The sequence below is a fragment of the Diceros bicornis genome, chromosome 6 (assembly GCF_020826845.1).
Source record: "Diceros bicornis minor isolate mBicDic1 chromosome 6, mDicBic1.mat.cur, whole genome shotgun sequence".
Taxonomy (NCBI): domain Eukaryota; kingdom Metazoa; phylum Chordata; class Mammalia; order Perissodactyla; family Rhinocerotidae; genus Diceros; species Diceros bicornis.
The window spans coordinates 95,852,940-95,875,062 of NC_080745.1; the positions used below are offsets into that span (position 1 = coordinate 95,852,940).

General features: G+C 39.3%; 1 long non-coding RNA gene across 1 annotated transcript; it reads left to right on the top strand.

Annotated features, from left to right (window-relative positions):
- The first annotated feature begins 433 nt into the window (after positions 1–433).
- On the top strand, positions 434–13,401 carry LOC131406852 (uncharacterized). Its single transcript, XR_009220366.1, has 3 exons — positions 434–665; positions 13,039–13,149; positions 13,244–13,401. It is a non-coding gene; the product is annotated as an uncharacterized LOC131406852 (long non-coding RNA).
- The last annotated feature ends 8,722 nt before the right edge of the window (positions 13,402–22,123 follow it).

The window sequence follows — 22,123 nt, forward strand, 5'->3', positions numbered from 1 at the left end:
GCCCCTCGGTCCAGAGCTCCCGTCCGGAGCTCCACGGGATGGGAAGCCGCTGAGGGGCCTCGTCGAAAGCGCAGGACCCTCCCTCGGAATACTCGCTAGGCCTCGTTGCCCTGCGCCTGGACCCGGCTCTCCCCACCTCTCTCCGTCCCTCTCCGTCTAGACTCGGCTCTCTCCGCCTCTCTCCGCCTCGACTCGGCTCTCCCCGTCTGGGCTCGGCTGTCTCCGTCCCTCTACGAATGAACTCGGCTCTCTCCCTCTGCCTGTCTGGACTCGGCTCTCTCCGCCCCTCTCCGTCTATACTCGGCACTCTCCGTCTATACTCGGCTCTCTGCACCTCTCTCCTAGAAACGGCTGTCTCCGTCCCTCTCCATCTATACTCCTCTCTCTCCGCCCGTCTCCGTCTGGACTCCGCCCCCTCAGTCTGTCACCAGCTCTCTCGGCCGGTGTCTGTCTACACTTGGCTCTTTCTGCCTCTCTCAAGCTGGACTTGGCGGCACTCTTCGGGGGGCTCTGTGCTCTCTGGTCCCAGGTTCAGGATGAGGAAGCCGTTGCGAGCGTGCGTGCACACACGTCTTCTCCCACTCTGTGCCCCTTGGGTCTTCGCCGCCACCTGCTCCAGCCGGCAGCCCCCTGTCGAGGCAAAATAACCAATAACCATTGTATAGGTAAGAGAAATAAGGCAAGTTTACTTGAGCCAGAGTGAGGATTATAACCCAGGAGGGTCTTAGAAAGCATTCCGGAGAAGCGTGGTTTTCAGTACAGTCTTACATCTTTTTAGAACAGAGTGTGCATTAAACACACCCAGGATACATGTTTATCAAAATTTCAAAGAGATATTCAGTTGCCAATTAGCAGGTCAACGTGACCGTGACCGAGATGTCAGGAAAGGGACTTATCCGGGCGGTACCAATAGGGTGTTATCAATAGGGTGTAGGAGGGGAAGTATGCAATCTTATCTCAGCAGAGCGTATTCTTTCATGGTTAAGCAGATGTACCAAGTATGTTTGATAGGCCATAAGTCAGGCTTTTTAGTTCAAGTCGAATCAGTTTTGAACCCGAATAGTTACCCCATATACCTCAATATGGGAGAATCTCTTGTCATTTCTGCTTTTTGATCAATAATCTTTTGATAGAAAGCATTGCTGATCAAAATATTGTCCCTCGGTGCCAGGGTAGTTGCTGCCTGCCCTGGGTCCATCATGTCCCACGTTGCTAGGGTTTTATTTCTTCAATTTGCCAAGTTGTCCACGTTGGGGGGAAATAGTCAGATATCGTGGACAAGCATAGAGGTATATATTAACAGGGGTAGTGTTTCATAGGTAACATAATTTGTCAATTATTTTTAGATTATCACACAAATATTGCACATGTGCTTTTACAAGACTTCCTATAGTTACATTGTTTATAACAATTATAGAACAGGTAATATGATACTTGAAATGATTAGCTTAAAAATGAATTATTAGGCATAGCCTTAATAAGAAAAGGAGATTCGTCCAGGGTTGTAAGATCAATTGACCATCTCACATGACTGAGCAATCGTTACTTTAGCTAGCATGCCTGTCTTACAACACTGAGTAAATAAAACAGTAATTAGTTTGAATATTATGACTAATACAATAATTCCAAGGAGTAATAGAAATAGGAATTGCAATTGGGTCGCAAACGGAAGCCAATATCTGAAGGAAGGCAACTAAACAAATCAAGATCAGGTATAGGATCACTCAAGGCATTCAGAGATGACGCATTGGAAGACTCATCAGGTATAAAAACACATCATTCCATTTGAATGATATATATCTACCACCTTGGGACTCCGTAAGAATATCTAAGGCCATTCTCTTTGGAAGGACAGCCTTCCTCATTAAAGGTATTTTAATATTTAAAAAGGCTGTTCCTGATTGACAATTGTTAAGGGCTTCTGTATGGGATACAACATCCTCTAGCCCCAAAGAAGGAACAAATATAGCTACCTGCTCGGTGGTCATACCAGTGGAACACTAAATAAGCCCATCTGGCCTTAAAAAGAGATTAGCAACACATGTTAGCTCACTGAATCCTTCCCTGCATCCAAGGGAAGCTCAGGGTGCAGTGTTTAAGCCATCTAGGCAGTAGCCAAGGCCAGAGATTTGTTCCACATAACCATTGAGTTCCATTAGGAGCCACCCAATAAATGCCTGGCCTTCGAGACAAGTCTGTTCCAATTCAATCACTTTAAGTATGATAGTATTCTGAAAACCTTAAATGGAACAATTATAAAATAGGGATACAGTTTAAGCATAACAAAGGTTTAAATGAGGTGATTTAAGATTGGGAATACAGGCCTGGTCCAGAGTCTTGGGACAGCTGTTTACAACAGATGCCATCTTCTTCTCATCCTGGTTTGGAGATATGTGCATTGGTCAGTTGAAGTTGGGTATCAGAAATAGGAACTGAAACCCACTCAGGTGGAAAAGCCTCCTTTTAAAACGAGAAATGTGAATCTGCAGAAATTTGATTCTGCAGTGCATCAATTGGTTAAAAGTCCCTGGTATGGTCCTTTCCAACAGGTCTGCAAAGAGTCTTTTATTTGATGCCTCTTCTGAAAAACAGAGTCTCCAGGTCCACGATCCTTAAGGTCTGGGAGCTCTCTGTGAAAAGAATTGGCTAACAACCTCTCATCATTTTTTCTTTTCTTTTTTTTTGGTGGAAAAGAAAGGGCAGTTTATTACAGCTTGCTAGCAAGGGGGAATATGGCTGACTAATGTCTCAAAGAACCATCTTACAGAACAAAGACTATAGGCCAGTTATATAGAGGGCTGGTCTCTGAGTGGGGGAGGCATCTGGTCCCAAGGTGGGGCCATCCATCTGGTCTTAGTTCCTGGCAGTCTTTTGTTTTACTTGACATGCATCAGAGACTGGAGCAATGCTCTCTACCCTGATTTTTCATTGATGACGGCTATCAGCATAGACTTTCTGCCCAGGGGTCATCAGATTCCTCTCCACTACCTGCTGCTTGGAACATAAGGTACCAGACCAATATTTCCACATGGCTTTATTCCATAAAGTCCAATCTCTGTCTCTCAAAGCTGTGTGGTTATATCTGAGTTTTTCACAAATATGATGTTCTGGTCACAGCCTTGGTAATATAACCAATGTTTCCAATTGTGTCCTGTTATATATATATAAGGAGAACAGATTCTTATTGAACTTATGCAAATAACTATATTGCCATGAAAATAACAATACTCACTCACCAAGAGTTTCCAAATTCTGGAAGGATCAGGTAGGGAGAAAAAGATAAATGTTTCAATTCTGCTTATAAAGGTATAATTTACCAAATTGCCATAAGTCATAGTTAGCTCAGGAGAAAAGAGAAAACGTTTTCCTTAAATGTGAGAACACAAAACATTAAAAAATCAGCAATATTTCTAACAAAAGTGATAACAATTATAACCATTCTCATCAGTTCATTCAGTCCAGTGTAATCAATTCTTGACCTTAATCTTGTTAGCAGTTTCACAAAGTCATCAGTTTCTCAGTTAGAATTCTGTAATTTCTTACCCAGTTCAGTTTTATGATCTGAAAGTTTATCAGAAACCTGTATTCTAGAGTAGGCGCCCAGAGTTCTTTCCATGAACTTCTCTGAAGATGAAACATATTTTGCAAAAGCATCAGAGCAAAGAAATAACTGTCTGTAAACAACAAGACCTAAAAATAGCAATTGACAAAGAAATTTGGTTAATTTTGTGACATACAACATGTTAAAATAATAACCAGAACCAGACTGATAACCAGGACAGAACAGAATTTCAGTAATGTTATACAATTTCAAAACACCTATATCAATATCATTCACCCACACAATATCATAGGTCCCCATGAAACAATGCTTAGCTATCCATTCAATTAAAGTGACAACAGAAACAGTCAAGGGCAAACAGAGCATTAAAACAGTCAAAAAAATCTTAATAGAGAGACCTTAGTCTTTTGAACATAGGAAATTGTTTTAACATAGTTTTTCTGTCTTTTAGGTAGACTCACTCAAAGGTAAAGAAAAACCTTTTATAACCTCTTTATCAAGTTCAAGAAAATTATCCTTCTAAGAGAGAGAAGATCAGATTTTAATTTAGCACTAGCTTACTTTTGACATTAAAACTCATTTACTTAATTGGATTTACTTTAATCCCAGCCAACTTGACCATGCATAAAACTCTTTTTCCAGAATTCCTCTTCCACAAACCTTTTATAACTTTCTTTTTACATTCAGAATTTGTCCTATGACTTTTTTTTCCTCTTAGTACTTTGGGCAAATTCATCTTTCTTAACAAAACAAACAAAAATATTTCCATTTTTCATACCTTCTTTATTAAAAACATATCTTACTTTCCTTGAATACAAACATATTTTCCTTATTAATTTCTAGTAGACTTAATCACATATTAGAATTTTTTTTGTGCGTGTGAGGAAGACTAGCCCTGAGCTAACATCTGATGCCAATCCTCCCCTTTTTTCTTGAGGAGGCGTGGCCCTGAGCTAACATCTGTGCCCATCTTCCTCTACTTTATATGGGATGCCGCCACAGCATGACTTACCAAGCAGTGCGTCGGTGCGCTCCAGGGATCTGAACCCGAGAATCCCGGGCCGCCGAAGCAGAGCTCGTGCACTTAACCGCTTGTGCCACAGGGCCGGCCCCCACATATTAGAATTTTTAACCCTTAGAAACCTTAATTTTTAAGTAAAGACTAAGAAGCAAGCAGTTATAGACTGTCTTTTATAGTAGCATTCCGTGGCCTGACAAACCTACTAACACTTTTCACAATTTCTAGAAACATGTTACTTTATAGTCATAAAACAAGGCATGTTTACTAATAGGCCCAAACACTTTTTAGTTTCTCTGTAATAAAAATCTAAATGTAGATAAATCTATACTTAGTAAATAATGTCTAATATCTTATTTGAAAATGATCTAAATACTGAATGAACTTTTATGATTTAATTTAACCTAGCAAAACTTCAAAGTTTCAGTTACCAAAGAGAGTTTGGAAGCTTTTTTTTCTCTCAGATATACAGACTATAAAACATAATTATTGTACCTAAAAACTCTTATTCATTTTCATCCATCTAAATCATGTGTTTCCATGCAAACTTCTTGAGACATTAGACAAAATTAGTTATCATTTAAAACTATTATTTTTGGTAACCAGTTTTGTAATAGAGATAACATCAGCTTATTTAACCAATAAATGTAGAATAAAGGCTGCAGGTCTGCATCATATCCAATGCTCATAACTGAGGACATGTCTATTTTAGTCAAGCTGACAACTTAAACAAGCTTTTATTTACCAAAGATTATTTCATATCATGTTAACTCGAAAGACATTTGGGTTAATTGCATTTAGAAATAATTTTTGTAAGCGCTTACTTTAAGCCCGTTAAACAGAGCTCTTAATTTTAGCCATACCATCCAGAGGTAAAATATCACACACATATAACACACATATAGACACACACATAAACAACAGACAGATGCAACAAAGATTTTATAGCCTCTGTTTTAAAAATTTTAGCAGTTTGCATCTACGAAAGCTTCTTTTCTCATTTTTTTCTTTCTTTCAGTCTTAGACCCCCACCCCCTCCCCTTTTTTTAAAGCACTCATGCAAGTCTCTGGAGTTCGCAGGGGAGGTTGGCCATTCAGGCATTGGTCGGGCTTTTAGAAACTCAGTTTCCCACTTTTCTTTGGGCTTTGTTTTGCTATAAAGTCTGAACAATATCTAGGGACTGTTTAGTGAGTCAGAAGCGTGCTGCTTGTGAGTGTTACTCCCTAAAGAGAGGTCATAATCACTCTCTTCCATGCCACAGCTTTTCCTGCTGGTCATCTAAGACTACTGTGGGGGCTCGGAGCACCTGGGTGACCAATCCTGATAAGCACTTCCCCAGATGAGCCATTAACTAATTAATGTGAATGATAGTGGAGTTCCCTATGGGACTGCTGCACGTCTCAAGGTTCAACCTCAGGCACTCCCACTAGGTCCTCAGTCACCTGAGAATGCATTTCAGGAGGGAGGAGCTGGTGTCCCTTCTCGTTGGAGCTGAACAAGTCGAGACACTCATTTCTCTATCAAGCAGTTTGTTCAGACTTTATGAACACAATTGTTTCCAATTTAAAGCCAAATTAAAAAGGTCAGCCTGCCCCATTCACTCCAAAAGTTCCCCCTAGGCTCCCCTGGCCTAGGAAATTCCCCCTAGGTTTCTCTTTCCTAGGAAATTTCCCCCCCATGTTCCTCTGACCTAGGGTATGTACCATTACCCCCTTACAACACCTAGTCTTAAGGTTTGAAACAGCTCAAATAAACTCTGGACCATTGACTTAAAATAAGGAGGTCTAGGTTTCCGGAGAACTCACCAGGGTCACCTGAAGAATGCAGTGATCCAGGGGGGCTCAGTGGGTCCGAATGTTGGTTCAGTGTAGATTCTAGGTGGTCTCCAGTGGGTTTCTCTGAAATCCTGCTGCGACTACGCCAAGAAATGTCAATGCAAAATAACCAATAACCATTCTATAGGTAAGAGAAATAAGGTGAGCCAGAGTGAGGATTATAACCCAGGAAGGTCTTAGAAAGCATTCTGGAGAAGCATGGTTTTCAGTACAGTCGTATATCTTTTTAGAACAAAGAACATACATTAAACACATCCAAGATATATGTTCATCAAAATTTCAAAAAGTATTCAGTTGAAAATTAGCAGGTCAACGTGACCGTGATGTCAGGAAAGGGACTAATCCAGACGTTACCAATAGGACGTTACCAATAGGACGTAGGAGGGGAATTATACATTCTTATTTTAAGAGAGTGTATTCTTTACTTTAATGGTTAAGCAGATGTACAATGTATGTTTATAGGCCATAAGTCAGGCTTTTTAGTTCAAGCTGAACCAGTTTTGAACTCAAATAGTTACCCCATATACCTCAACATGTGAGAATCTCTTGTCAAAGCCAATACCAGAAGGGAGCCAACTAAACAAATCAAGACTGGGTGTAGAATCACTTAAGGCATTCATCTGTTTTTCTCTTGTGCTTTAGCAGAGATGATATATTGGAAGATTGTCAGGTATAAAAGCACAGCGTTCAGTTTGAATGATATATATGTACCACCTTGGGATGCTGTGAGAATATCTAAGGCCATTCTCTTTTGAAGGACAGCCTTTCTCATTAAAGACATTTCAGTATCTAACAAGGCTATTCCTGCTTGACTACTGTTAAGGGTTTCTGTATGGGATATGACATCCTCTAGCCCCAGAGAAGGAAAAAATATAGCTAGCTGCTCAGTGGTCATACCAGTGGAACTGATGCCAGCCCTGATATCAGGAACCCCAACTCCTGGTTCCTGGCGCCGAATCCACCATCCACCAGGGAGACGGTTGAAGGACACCCACCTTCGATTCCCTTATCTCGCCATCCTCCTCCCTGCCAGCAGCCTCACAAGGCCAAATGCAGGCTGATGGAAAAGTGCTGACCAGTAAGGCCACAGGCTCCCGCTCCCTACAAACAGCTACATTCCTCACAACCTTTAAAACCCCAACTCCTAATGCCTTGGGAGGACTGTGGGTTTTGGGGCACGAGGCCACCACAGCCTCATTTTGCTGGCAAGATTAAACCACTTTCCTTTTCCTTGATCCCTTGTCATTGTGTTCATTGATTCAGCTACGGTGACAAGGTCCTGGGCTTTTTCCAGCTAAGGAAATTTGGCGAGCCAGCCCGGAGTTGGGGAGCTTCAGCTTCTTGATAATTTCAGGATATCAGCCTCCCTGTAACAAACCTCAAGAACTGGTAATTAGCCAGAACTTTAGTGTGAAGCCACCTGGGCTTTTAACAATTTAAGCAGCGAAAGGGAATGAGTGCTTTTTGGTTTTTAACTGTATATATGCTAGGTTCAATGTAGGGGAACTGATATCAGGGCCAGCATCATAGATGCCTCTGAAAGCTTTGCCAATTGAGTTTTGATTGTGCCGTTAGTTTTTTCCACCAATCCTGAAGATTGGGGATGGTAAGCACAGTAGAAGTGCTTCATTATTGGCCAAATGTTACAAATAGATTTAATTATTTGTCCACTGAAATGAGTTCCCCCGTCACTATGTAACTCAGTAGGAATTTCCCAAACTGGAATTATTCTCTCCAATGATAATTTATCTAAAGCCATTGCTCTTCTGTAAGGAAATACCTCAACCCAATGTAAGGACACACAGATCATTACAAGATATATTTATATCCTTGAGATGGTGACATTTGTACAAAGTCCAATTGCCATACCTCTAAGGGTCCCTTAGGAAGGGTAAAGTGGCTTTGTGATTCATGAAATAGTTTCCCTAGATTATAGTTTGGGCATATAACACAATGAATGTAGGCTTTATGGGCCACTGTGGGACAAAGTTTCCAAAACTATTGTTTTCCCCACAAAATTATCTTTTCAGGTGCCCAAGGGGTTAATTGGCTAACTGGAGCAGTGACAATTGTACTCCAATAGGTACTATGGGTTTTTTTTTTGGACCCAAACCACATCTGTAATGGGGTGTCAAAAACTCTCCCTTTTGACTGCCATATCTGTTTCTCTTCTTCCATGGCAATTTCTTGAGCCTGTAGTAGGAAGTATTTTACTGGGTTAGCAGAGTTAATAGAAAGTAGCAGGCATTCTCAAGGCCGGACAGCATATCCAGCTTGATAATGTCTTGCTTATTGTTTAACTAAGACCCATCTCTAAACTGAGTTAGATGATAGAATTCAGTCATGATCTTTTCCTCTTGTGAAATTGGAAGCAAGGTAGCAGGGTTAAAGTAATGAATAATATTTACCTGTGCAATATAGCCTAAGAAGGTTTATCATCATTTACTTGACAATGCTTCCCATGCACTTTAGCATACCAAACAAGCCTAATTAGTATCTCCCCCTTTAAAGGAAGAGAGAACAAATTTCTTTGAGAAGTCCCAGGGGCCCTCTGAAAATTCTCAAAGAAAAAGTAAAAATAAAAGATTTCATTTAGGATATGAATTTTGGGGAGCTTGTCAAAAATATCAGATGGTTTTGGGGCTGGCCCAGTGGCGTAGCAGTTAAGGTCGCACGTTCCACTTTGGCAGCCTGGGGTTCACTGGTTCAGTTCCTGGGTGCAGACCTACTCACCGCTGATCAAAGCCATGCTGAGGTGGCGCCCCACATAGAAGAGCTACAACTCTACGACTATGATACACAACTATGTACTGGGGCTTTGGGGAGAAAAAAAGAAAAAGAGGAAGATTTGCAACAGATGTTAGTGCAGGGCCAAAATTCCTCAAAATAAAAACACAAAAGAGTGAGAGGAATGATCTTCTGGATCAACAATGACCAAGCAGCAGCCAGTTAGATCCATAATCAGAATTCTAATGATAACTGGAACATTCAAACATAATCTCCCTCTCACTGTGGAAGGCACACATCTCATTAAAAAAAAATCAAACAGTTTTAAAACACTTGGTCAAACAAGATCAAGGGGTTGCTGATCTTGTTGCCATGAAACAATGCTTAGTTATCCATTCAATCAAAGTGACAACAGAAACAGTCAAGGGCAAACAGAGCATTAAAACAGTGAAAAAAAACTTTAATAGAGAGACCTCAGTCTTTTTGAACATAGGAAATTACCTTAACAAAACATAGATCTGTCTTTTAGGTAAACTTACTCAAAGGTAAAGAAAATCTTTTTATATAATAACTTCTTTATCAAGAGCAGACTAAGAGTTTAAGAAAATTATCCTTTTAAGAAAAAGAGAAAACCAAATTCTAATTTTTGTACTAGCTTATTTCTGATATTAAATCTTATTTAATTAAATTTATTCTAATCTTAGCCAACTTGACCATGCATAAAACTCTTTCCTCAGGGTTCCTCTTCAACAAATCTTCTATAACTTTCTTTTTACTTTCAGAATTTATCCCATCTCTTTCTTTCTTCCTCCTAGTACTTTGGGACCTATTTATCTTTCTTAACAAAACAAACAAAAATATTTCCATTATTTACCTTCTTTACTGAAAACATGCATCTTTCCTTGAATACAAAGATATTTCCTTAATTTTTAGTAGCTTTAATCACATATATTAGAATTTTTAACCCTTAGAAACCTTAATTTTTAGTGAAAACTAAGTAAACAATTATAAACTTTCTTTTAGTTTAGCATTTTGTGGCTTGGCAAATTTATAAATACCTTTTATAATTTCTAAAAACACGTTACTTCATAGTACAATCTTTTTAATAAAGTATAAGACACATTTACTAATAGACCTAAACACCTTTTAGTTTTTCTGTAGTAAGAAGTCAAGAATAGGTAAACTTATATTTAATAATTAGTGTCTAATATTTTATCTTATTTGGAGATGATCTAGATATTCAATGAATTTTTATCATTTAGTTTAGCCTAGCAAAACTTCAAAGTTTCATGTTGCCAAAGAGATTTTGGAATCTATTTTAAGTGCATACACCATAACCCATAATTATTGTTAAAAGTTCACCCAACACTCATCTTTTTCACATCTATTTAGTTACTTGTTCCCGGTAATTATTTAGAATGCCTACAAGACTTCAGGAGATACTAGACAAAATTGGTTATCATTTTAAGTTATTATTTTTGTTAACCAGTTTTGTAATAGAGATAACATCAGCTTATTTGACCAATAAATGTAGAATAAAGGCTGCAGGTCTGCATCATATCCAATGCTGATAACTCTGAGGGCATACCTATTTTAGTCAAACCAACAAACTTAAATAAGCTTTTATTTACCAAGCTTATTTAATATCACGTTAACTTGAAAGACATTTGGGTTAGTTTCATTTAGAAACCATTTTTGTAAGTACTTACTTTAAGCCAATTAAACAGAGCTCTTAATTTTAGCCATACCGTTGGAGGTAAAATATCACACACATATAACGTACATATAGACACACATGTAAACAACAGACAGATGCAACAAAGATTTTATAGCCTCTGTTTTAAAAATTTTAGCAGTTTGCATCTGCAAAAACTTCTTTTCCCGTTTGTTTCTTTCTTTCAGTCTTAGGAATCTGGGATGGGCTAGCTGTTTCCCTGTGTTTAGCACTTGCTCAAGTCGCTGGAGTTCGGAGGGAAGGCTGGCCATTTGGGAACTGGTCGGTCTTTTAGAAGCTTGATTTCCCATTTTTCTTTTAGTTTCATTTTGCTATACAGTCTGAACAACATCTAAGGACAGTGTAGGGGTCAGAAGTGTGCTGCTCGTGAGCGTTACTCCCTAAAGAAAGGTTGTAAACACTCTCTTACGTTCCTCAGTTTCTCCCGCTGGCAGCCTAAGACCACTGGGGGGGCTCAGAGCATGGGTGACCAAGCGTCATATGCGCTTCCCTGGATGAGCCATTAATTAATTAACGTGAATGATAGTGGAGTTCCCTATGGGACTGTTACATGTCGTGAGGATTGCCTCTAACACTCCTGCTGAGGTTCTCATTCACCTGAGAACGCTTTTGAGGACGGAGGAGCTGGTGTCTCTTTTCTTCAGAGCTGAACACATTCAGTCTCTCATTTCTCCATCAAGCAGTTTATTCGGACTTTATAAACACAATTATTTACAATTTAAAGCCAAATTAAAAAGGTCAGCCTGCCTCATTCACTCCAAAATTCCCCCCAGGCTCCCCTGGCCTAGGAAGATCCCCCCAGGTTTCTCTTTCCTAGGAATTCTCCCCAAGGTTTCTCTTACCCAGAGTATGTACTAGTACCCCCTTAAGACGCCTAGTCTTAAGGTTTGAAACAGCTCAAATAAACTCTGGACCATTGACTTAAGATAAGGTGGTCCGGGATTCAGGAGAACTCACCAGGATCGCCTGAAGAATGCAGTGATCCAGGGGGGTGAAACCAAGCATGAAGAGGTTAAAAAAATCTTCCCTGGGCTAGAAGAAGAGAGCAAAAACTGAGATAATCTTTGCTAACTGCAGCTGTGCATATTCAGCATAATCAACTGTTTAAAACTAAGCAGATCTTTCTGTCCCTCCTTAGTATATGAGTGAGCTGTCTTTCCCAGAAAGTCAAGGTCCAGACACCAAGATTCAGCCTCACAAAGCCAAATGCAGGCTGAAGGTAAAAACTAACCAGAAAAGTCCAGACAGTCAAGGGAAAGAAATTCAGTCTTCAAGGCCAAACGCAGGCTGCTGGAAAGGTGCCAACCAGCACGTCCACATGCTCCCCCTCCCTTACCTAAAACCCCAGCACATGCTCTCCCTCACAACCTTTAAAACCCCTTGTCTCCCATCTTTCAGGGAGATGGGACAAATTTGAGAGCTCTTGTCTCCCGGCTGATGTCACTCGAAATAAAAACTCTTTCCTTGCCATAAACCTGGCGTTCTAGTTTTATTTGGCCCCTCTTGTAAGGTGGGTAAAGAACCTGGGTCTGTATCTGGTAACGGGGGCGGGGGGTGTGCTCAGTGGGCCCAAATGCTGGTTCTGTGTAGATTCCAGGTGGTCTCTGGTGGGTTTCTCTGAAATTCTGCTGCAACTATGCCAAGAAATGTCAATGTAAAATATGCAAATATTTTTGCACATAAGGCAAATAACCATTCTACAGATAAGAGAAATAAAATGAGTTTACTTGAGCCAGAGTGAGGATTATAACTCAGGAAGGCCTTAGAAAATGTTCTGGAGAAGCATGGTTTTCAGTACAGTCTTATATCTTTTTAGAACGAAGAACATACATTAAACACAACCAGGATACATTTTCATCAAAATTTCAAAAAGTATTCAGTTGCAAATTAGCAGGTCAATGTGACCATGATGTCAGGAAAGGGACTAATCCAGGTGTTACCAATAGGGTGTTACCAGTAGGGTGTAGGAGGGGAAGTATGCATTCTTATCTTAAGAGAGTGCATTCTTTAATGGTTAAGCAGATGTACAATGTTTGATAGGCCATAAGTCAGGCTTTTCAGTTCAAGCTAAATCAGTTTTGAACCCGAATAGTTACCCCATAGACCTCAATATGTGAGAATCTCTTGTCACCCCCGTTCCTCTCTCATTCTCTTGAACAGGCTGCTCAGTGTTTCTGGTGTGGAGCCACCCTTTCCCAAATCCTGGCGAAGGCTGCATGGGAGTGAGCTCTCTGGAGGATGTGCCATCGCCAGTGTCAGGGCTCAGACCTGGTAAGGGTGAGGGTGGCTTTCTGCTGGGCTCCCATTATCTTCTGTATGAGAGAGCTTGTCTGCCTTCTTATTGTTGGTATCCCTTAACACAGAGAAGATGTGTCCATGTGACCAGAAAGCAGAGATAGAGTGATGTGGCCACAAGCCAAGAACCGCCAGCAGCACCAGAAGCTGGAAGAAGCAAGAACAGATTCTCCGCTAGAGGGAACAGGAACTTGCCCACACTTTGATGTCAGCCCAGTGACACTGATCTTGGACTTCTGTCTCCCAGAAGTGGGAGAGAATAAATTTCTGTAGTTTTAAACCATTGTCTCTGTGGTAATTTTTTACAGCAGCAATAGGAAACCAGACTCACTTGTGGCTTAAATCCTATTTGTGACTCAGGTTTCATCAAGCAGATGTACCCAACATTAAGTGACAGCTGTCAGTGGAGCAGTCAGATCTGAAAAGCATGACTTCTGTGCTACCAACTCCCCTGGTGGTGATACTCACTCTGCTGGGTAATTGTGTTGGGGTTGCTGGCTTGGGGATGTGTCCTCTCCGTAGTGCTGGGTGGGGAGGGTGTGTGTTATTTTTTTGGCTGGAGTTCTTATATTTGTCTTTGGCTTGATCAGAGTAGGGGTTCTTGTCTTGCCTGTGTTTCTTCATTTTGTATTTGCCCCACAGAGAGCTGAGACGAGCTTGTGTAAGAAGTGTATTTGGGAAGTAATCACAAAAAGCAAGAATAAAGGAATGGGGAAAATGAGATGGAAGAGTACGAAAAGCCAATAAAGGATATGCTACTGAGCTGGTGAGCACTGTGAACAAGCTGACATCCATCCTGTTGGGTACTCTGTAAGGAGCTGGGTCGTGTGCATCTCAACTGACCCACTGACGCATGGGAAGCTGAAGCCTTTATCTCTGGCTTGTCGGTTGGCCATAGGGAGTTCATGGCTTGAACTCCCCTGTGAATGGGGCGAGTGAGCTCCCTTAGCTTTGGAAAAATTCCCAAGGCAGAATAATGGAGAGACAAGGGGTAGACTTAGGATGAGGCTCTGTCCATGTGAAAGGGACTGTCCTCCATAGCTATAACTGGGCTGAGGGCTTTAGCCGGGGAAACCAATAGATCTGCTACACTTCATTCTTGGGTGTGTTCAGAGACATTCAAACCCCACATTGTCTCCTCTTGCTTGACTTTTCAAGGTAGTGGCTGGCAACAAAATCTAAAGTAGAAGATAATAGAATGGTTAGTGTTAAAATCCACAGTTCCTGCTGTTTCAACTGGTCCCAAGGCTGTAATTGACATTCATTATATCCTCCGAAAGACCTGGTAAGTTTTAAATTAATGTGTCTAAAATCTTAGACTTAGGACTAGCACTTAGACTTAGGACTAACTTAGAACTTAGGACTATATGCCATTTAGGGAAGATACATTCCCAGAAGTCATATATCTACAAATACTGTAGCAAAATTTTTAGTTAGTGCCTCTTTTTATTCTATCTGCATTATCTACTAAATTGCTAATGTATCATGGTAGTTGTTTCAAATGATTGATGGACTTTTATAATATCAACAGTCCTTCTAAATTATTGTTAGGTGTATTTTTTGGCATTGGCAGTAATTTTACCCACTCCATGAACATGTGGATGCCTATTTTAGAGTTAAAAACATTTCTTTAAATTATAGTAACCCAGGTTATCATAGCATCTGCAAAGCCCCCAATGCACATAAATAATAATGTGACTCATATGATACTGACAGTTGATTGAGTTTGATTTTGTTTACTAGGTGGTGTGTCATTACACTGTGGCAATTACAAAGTTCACAAGTCACTGAGCATGCAAGCTTGAAAGTTATATGATTCCTGGAGGGACTTCCAGCACAACATTGTGAAGAACTTCATTGACCCACTCCCTAGCCAAACTGTGAAAAATATAAAACAAAACAAAAGCAACCATTTAAAGTCTGTGGAATTAGTTCCAAGGACATACAGCAAACAAAACATTGACTCACATCCAGGAACTCAATGAACTACAAGTAAGGGAAACAGAAAGAGATGCACACTTACATTGTGGTAAAAATTAGGAAAGTTAATAGCAAGGAAAAAATCTTTGAAGAAGGAAGATAGAAAAAAGAGGAACCCTTATTATTTAAAAGGGAATCTTTTTATCACTTAAAAGTGATAAGTGATACTAGGATTAACGACTAACTTCTCAGCAGAAACAATAGAGATCAGAAGGAATTGGGATAACATATTCAAAGTGCTTAAAGGAAAAAACTGTCAACCAAGAATTCTATATCCATCAAAGCTATTATTCAAAAATGAAGGCAAAAAAAGACATGTCCAGATAAACAAAACTAAGAAAATTTATTGCTATCAGAACTTCTTTACAAGAAATATTAAAAGAAGTTATTCAGGATGAAAGTAAGTGACCCCAGACAGTAATTTTAACATATATCAAAACAACAACAATAACAAAGGGCACCAAGAAAGGTAATTAGGTAACTATAAAAGAGAGTATAAGTGAACATTTTTCTACTTTCTTCTCTTAACTGATTTAGAAAGCATTGTATAAAAAAGTGTGTATATAATGTATTGTTAGGCCTGTAATATATGAAAATATATATTTTCCAATAATAGTACAAAGGAGGTAAGTGGGAGAAAACATTTATAGCAATGAGAAAATGCCTCCAGATGGTAACTCAAATCTACAAGAATGATCGAAGAGAACTACAAACTATGAATAAGTTTAATATGCAAAAGCTATAAATACATCCTTGCTCTTCTTTCTTCTCTTAACTTTTTAAAAAGACATAAAATTATATAATATAAGATTATAACAATGTTTTGTTTAGTTTGTAGTATTTATAGATGTAATGTGTATATCAACAATACCTCAAAAAAGGGTGAGGTGGTTATAGAGATATATAACAGTAATGTTTTTATATATAACTGCAATTAAGTTAGTATGAATCTGAATTTGATCCTGATAACTTAAGATGTAATGGTAGGGGCCAGCCCGGTGGTGTAGTGGTTAAGTTCACATGCTCTGTTTCAGCAGCCTGGGGTTCAGGGGTTTGGATCTCAGGTGCAGACCTACACACTGCTCATCAAGCCATGCTGTGGTGGCATCCCACATACAAAAAATAGAGGAAGATTGGCACAGATGTTAGCTCAGGGCCAATCTTCCTCACCAAAGGAAAAAAAAAGTGTATATGGTAAGCCAAAGAGCAATCACTAAGGAAATAACTAAAAAATATATAGTGAAAAAATCATTAAGAAAATTTAAATGCTAAATTAGAAAATATTCACTTTTTGCAAAAGAAAACACTAAAGAGGAATAGAGAAATGAAAAAGACATGAGGAACATAGAAAACAAAAAGTAAAATTTCATGCATAAATCCAAGTATATCAATAATAACATTAAATGTGAATGGATTTAACATTCAAATCATAAAGTAGAGATTCTCAGACTGGATAAAAGATAAAAATCCAAGTCTATGTTGTATACAAGAGTCACACTTCAGAGTCAAAGACAAAAACAGATTAAAAGTAGAAAGATGGAGGCGGCCAGCCCCGTGGTGCAAGCGGTTAAGTGTGCGTGCTCCGCTGTGGCGGCCCGGGGTTCACTGGTTCAGATCCCAGGCGAGTACCAATGCACTGCTTGGCAAGCCATGCTGTGGCGGCATCCCATATAAAGTGGAGGAAGATGGGCACGGATGTTAGCCCAGGGCCAGTTTTCCTCAGCAAAAAAAGAGAAGGCTTGGCAGATGTTAGCACAGGGCTGATCTCCCAACACACAGACACAAAAAGTAGAAAGATGGAAAAACAAATATAATTCAAACAAAAAACCCCACAAGAGTGCTATGCTTAAGTGGTTATACTAATGTTAAACAAAATAGACTTTAAAACAAAAAAGTTATTAGAGATAAAGAGGGATTTTTATAATGATAATAGGGTCAATCCATCAAGAAGATATAGCAATTATAAATATACATGCACATAATGATAGAACACCAAAATACATGTAGCAAAACTGACAGAAGTAAAAGGAGAAATAGACAATTCAACAATAATTGTTGGAGACTTCAATACCCCATTTCAACAATAGATAGAAGCACTAGGCTAAAGAGTAACTAGGAAGTAGAAGACTCAAACAACAGTATAAACTGACTAGATCTAACAAACATGTACAGAACATTCCACCCAGCAAAGGCAAAATATATATTCTTCTCAACTGCCCATATACAGTCTTCAAGAGAGACTATATAGTAACCCATAAAACAAAAGAGAAAACATGTAAAAGGATAGAAATAATAGAAAATATGTTCTCCAATCACAATGGAGTGATCTTCATAATCAAAAACAGAAATAAATTAGAGAAACTAACAAACATGTTGGAAATTAATAAACTTAAAAATTACTATTGGTCAAGGAAGAAATCAAAAAGGAAATTAGAAAATATACTGAAATGATTGAAAACAAGGACACAACTTACCAAAACTCATGTGAGGCAGCTAAAGCATTTATTCCAATAAATACCTATATGACCAAAGAAAAAATATTTCAAATCAATAACAAATCTTCCTCCTAAAGACTCATGAAAAAGAAGAGAAAACTGAATCTAAAACAAGTAGAGGAAGGAAATAAATATTAAAGAAGAAATAAATGAAATAGAGAATAGAAAAGCAATGGAGAAAATCAATGAAACTAAAAGTAGGTTCTTTGGAAAGACCAACAAAACTGACAAACATTAAATAAATTGACCAAGAAAAAAAGAAGGAAGACTCAAATTGCTAAAATCTGAAATGAGGGCCGGCCCAGTGGCTTAGCGGTTAAGTGTGCGTGCTCTGCTGCTGGCGGCCCGGGTTGGGATCCTGGGCGCGCACTGACGCACCGCTTCTCCGGCCATGCTGAGGCCACGTCCCACATACAGCAACTAGAAGGATGTGCAGCTATGACATACAACTATCTACTGGGGCTTTGGGGGGAAAAATAAATAAATAAAATCTTTTTAAAAAAATAAAAAAATAAAATCTGAAATGAAAGATGTGACATTACTACAGACCTTACAGAAATTAAACAGTTTTAGAGGAATTATATGAACAATTGTATGCCAAAAAATTAGATAATCTACATGACATGGATAAATTCCTAGAACCACCTAAACCGACTTAAGAAAAAAAAATAATTTGAATAAATCTGTAACAAGTGAAGAGATTGAATTAGTAATAAAAAAATTCACACCAAGAACAGCCCAAGTCCAGAATTCACTGAGTAATTGCCAAACATTTGAATAAGATTTAATATCAATTCTTCCAAAAAATAGAACAGAGATACTTTCCAAATAATTTTATGAGGCCAATATTGCCATGATACAAAACCTGACAAAGACATTATGAGAAAAGAAAAATTCAGACCAATATCTCTTAGGAGTATAGACACAAAAATCATCAACACAATACTAGCAAACAGAATCCAGCAAAACATAATAAGAATTATACGCCATGAGCAAGTTGGGTTTATCCGATGAATGCAAGTTTGGTTTAACATCCAAAAATCAACTGGTATAATACATCATACCAATATAATAAACACCCAAACCACATGATATCTCAATAGATGCTGAAAAAGTATGCAACAACATCAAACATTGTTTTATGATAAAAAAAATTCCACAAACTAGAAATAGAAGGCAACAACCTCAACTTGATAAAGGGCATCTATGAAAAACCCACAGCTAACATCATAATTAGTGGTGAAAGCCTGGATGCCTTTCCTTTAAGATCAGAAACAAGATAAGGATATCTGCTCTCATGATTTCTCTTTAACATTGTACTGGGGTTCTAGCCAGGAAAATGAAGCAACAGAAATAAATAAAAGGCATGCATATTGTAAAGGAAGAAGTACAGTTATCTCTATTCATAGGTAGTATGATCTTTTACGCAGAAAATCCTAAGGAATTTACTAAGAACTATTATAACTAATAAACGAGTTCAACAAAGTAATAGGATACATCATCAATATACAAAAAACAATTGACATTAGCAATGAATATTTAAAAAATTAAATTAAGAAAACATTTCGATTTACAATAGTATAAAAAAACATTTAGGAATAAAGTTAACAAAAGAAGTGTAAACTTGAACACACAAAACTACAATATATCATGGACAGAAATTAAGGAAATCTAAATAAATGGAAAGACATTTCATCTTCATGATTCAAAAGCTTAATATTGTTAAGATGGCAATACTCCCCAAATGGATCTACAGATTTATCTCAATCCCTATCAAAATGCCAGCTGTCTTTTTGCAGAAATTGATGAGACAATCCTAAAATTCATATGGATATGCAAGGGACTCAGGAGCTTCCTCCCTAGAAAAGTATGAACAATTTGTCCTGGAAGAGGTAAATGGACCCCAAGACTATTGAAAAACAGCAAAGGAACAATTCCTGGGAAAGGACATGAGATCCCACTACTCCATGGTATCAGTCTAACTCTTTGATCCCAGCAAGTTCATTTTCTTTTTCATGGAATAGAACCCTGAGACTTACCTATGCAGGGTACATTTGTCTTTGTGGCAAGAGTTGGAAGTACTTAGGTATTATCCCTGAGTCTCCTCTCCTTGGCTCTGAGGACTTTGGATTCACAGATGGAGAAAAGAGGTTGCATTCTTGATCTGTGTATTATTAGAAGCAGGTTCAGGGTGAGGCTCACATATCCAAGTGTGTATTACTGTCTCTGTTTTTACAGATGAGATGACTGAGGCTACAGAAGAGGAAATGGTATTCCATATCATAGAGGGATGAGTATTATGCATTGATGCCCCACACACATTCCTGCCAATCATTCTGGATTTAAAGGGTCTCTAAATATCACAACAATAGGGGTTTAAAAGAGAAGCATGGGATCCAGGGGACTTAGGAAGGAAGGTTAGGATTCCAGAATCTGAAAGAAGAAGGAAATGAGAAGGTAAAGGCTGGGTACTTAGATATGCATAATGCAATCACTGAGGGGCAATTGCAGGATTAGAAAAAAATACATGACTTGGAACAGAGGAGGTCATACTTTAGGAAAAGGGAAAACCAGAGATAGGTTAGATAGGTCGTGGGCCAGATAGTCAATCCCCACCCCTGCCACTGAAGCCCATATAACCCCAAACACACAAGCCAGGTCTATCCCTATTTGTGGAGGTGGAGCAGTGGCAGCAGGAGCTGTGAGAAACCTGTGTGTTGAACTCCTTGTTTAGTGTGCGGCAGAAACCAGGGAAGGGAAGGCTATATCTCTCAGAAAAATAAATAAGTAAAGGTTTGCTAAGTAGATTTATGAATGGATAGATCTTTGGAGTTTCTGTCCAAGTATCTACCAGACAATGGATGTGTAAATTTGCACAAATATTTGGGGTGCACCCATCCTATGACCCAGCTATTTTATTCCTGTATATGCACTAGAGAAGGTTTTCCAACAGTGGAATATCATCTACTGATGACTTAGTAATTATTTTAGTGGATGAGAACTAGCATCTCTTTAGTTCAAAGAAAGTTGCTGTAAAGAGTTTAGCTAAACTACTCCATGATATTGCTGCCTCAGCATCCATTTTGTGTGGTCAAAGGGTCTGCTGAAACCTCAGACATTAGCCCTTCCTGCAAGCATATGCCCTACACAGAAGCCCACAGATTACAAATAAATGTAGGTTCCCGATATGACTTCCCCAGCAGCCCTTGTGAGCAACAGCTTCCCTCCCTCCCAGGACCTTCCCCTTTTGCTCTCCCCTAGCAGAGCAAAACCTCACTCTTTTTGGTTTGAATTGACCAATCTGGCATTAGCCTGGGAACCCCAAAACATTTAAATGGCAGACCCTAATACAGGCATGTGCCTCAGGTCCTGCCACACTCCAGCTGCATCCTCCCTTGACCTCCCCTTGCTGCCCCTTGTGACATGCTAGGTAGCTCGTCCAGGACCTCTGAGTAGTAGACTTTTCTATTTCACTTTCCCTTGTGGTCCTTTGTTGAACCATGGCTCACCATCCCACACACTGGGGTTTTACTTAAGAAATGTTAATTTAACAAACTCACAACAGTTGCCATATCGGTTTAAGTAGTTTAATAAAATACAGACATTATGATACTTTACCATTCATGCTTTAGTACTGTCAACTTAAAAGGCAAACTCACCAGTTATTTTACCCTCAAAACGAGTTTACTCCAGAATAACCGAAAGAATTACAACTTCCGATGTACACGCTATGGAGAACCATAGACAAACCAGAGAACAAAGGAGGGAGCTGCTTTTATACAGAAGGGGGAGAGGCCGGGGCTGTTCTAAAGGAAAGACCATTGGGGGAGAGTGACAGTTCAGGGCAGCAACAGCTTCTCATTGGCTGAGCAGCGGTGTCTCTGATTGCTTGAGCTGAGGCATCTCTCATTGGCTGAGCTATAGTGTTTCTGATTGGCTGGGCTGTTGTCAGGTGGGGAGAGAAATCTTCCTTCAGTAGTAAAGTAGTTGTACTTCCTCTGAGATGAAAGCCTCTGTCACTTCTTGTTTGCTATAATTGACTATGTGTGATGGGGGTGAGAGCTCCCTCTACAGGCCTGCCAGTGCATTTCTTAACGTTTCTTTTATTAATTTCCACAGTATGCAACTGTGAAAAACAGTGTGCCTTTTAAAACCCCATTACTATTATCACAAACTAAAGCTATTAGAGCTGACATTTAACTTCCTGGAATGTTTCTCTCACATGCGAATTTCCCCATTCCTCCCACAACATCTTTCAGCTTCTCAAATCCGGATTTAACATCAAACCAGAATTCCACGTAGTTGTCACGTGGGTTCGAGACAGGCTCGCATCCATACATCCGGGTCTCAGGGAAGCAAGACGGATTACCCGGCAAATAAAGAGCATGTCCTCAGACCCTTCCTAACCCACCAAGAGGCTTGTGGGAAATGTAGTCTCGCCTTGCAATGACCTGTTCCCGCGCCAGACTCTAGGA